Source organism: Mus pahari, chromosome 4 (genome assembly GCF_900095145.1).
Source record: "Mus pahari chromosome 4, PAHARI_EIJ_v1.1, whole genome shotgun sequence".
NCBI classification, from domain to species: Eukaryota; Metazoa; Chordata; class Mammalia; order Rodentia; family Muridae; genus Mus; species Mus pahari.
Genome location: NC_034593.1, coordinates 56,185,965 through 56,187,337, shown reverse-complemented (window position 1 = coordinate 56,187,337; position 1,373 = coordinate 56,185,965).

The window sequence follows — 1,373 nt, the reverse complement described above, 5'->3', positions numbered from 1 at the left end:
TGGTTGGGATGCAGTTCTCATTGCCCACCCCTACAGTGACACACTTCCTCCAACAAAGGCCCCACCTACTCTAACAACCTCTTAGTAGTGCAACTCCCTGGGCCAAGCATATTTAAACCACCACATCCTGGATGCATAAAGTTGTCAAAATCTAACAGTTTATACTGAGTAACTAATACACAGGCTTCATTAAACTATTTTACTTTTGTGAATGTGTCAAAACTCCTTCCACAAATAGTGGAAAAAAATGTAAGACCCCACTTTTTCACAGGTCAGCTTTCTTGTTTATGTCCCTTTCTCCCCATCCTGAGTTCAGCATGGCAGATGGCCACATATGGGGAAACATCTCTCCTGCTTGGTGATTTGATGCAAGATTTTATTATTTGTTCTTAAAATTTTTAAACAATACAGAAAGTCAGGCCATAAGGACAAGTCCTGCTCATCATGTGTTATCTGTATTTCAGCTAAGACTGATGACCGAGGGCTGGTCTTAGTCTGGCAGGCTCTTGAGAAATACGTGTTGAAAAGAAACTGACTCCTCCTTGATAAGCCCCCTAAGTCAGGTTTTATGATTTTCTGGAGCACTGATTAAATTAGAGGTATTATTTATCTCTTTTAGGCTCCTGTTCCTGGATATAACTCTGTATTATTGCTGGTTAAATTGGAGTACTTTAAATAGAGTTTTTTTCTATAACCCCCATCTCCCACCAAAAATGCTGGGTTTTGCTCAGCTGGGAAAATCTCCTTCTGACACACATGTATTAATAGTGTATTTTTCTTTTAAAATCCTTTGCAATGTACAGTCAAATGGGCTTAGTCAAGACGCATTAATCAACTTCAGTGTATCAGACACTGCTTGCGGGACTTTGTGTGATCCTGATTGTCAGTGTACATTCAGTATCGAGCCAGCGGTGATAAGTTGATATCTGGCAGCTATTTAAAAGGGAGGCCTGGCTGAGATGCGCCAGCATAACTAATGAGAGGCATCCCTTAGAATCCAAAGCTTAGAAGGTGAAGAGGAGGAAGGAGGAAAGGTACCTTCTGCCAGTCCCATTTAAGAAAAATCGGATGTTTCTAATGCAGATCCCACTCTCTTTAATTCCTTTTTAGCTGGAGAAGGGGGGATCTTGGAAGTACTGTTTTGTTTTTCTGTTGACTCTGGTACCATGAAAGAGGTTATGCAGTCAAAGAGGCTGTTCACTCCTTACTGTTGACTCAGTTTGTCATTATTCTCTCCCTTTGTCACAGCTGGGAAGAATAATTTACCCCTACTTTTATAATGTTACCAAAGTAATAACATTTTTTCATTTTAACCAGTGATCTCTCTTCTCTTCTCCTCCTCTTCTCTTCTCTTCTCTTCTCTTCTCTTCTCT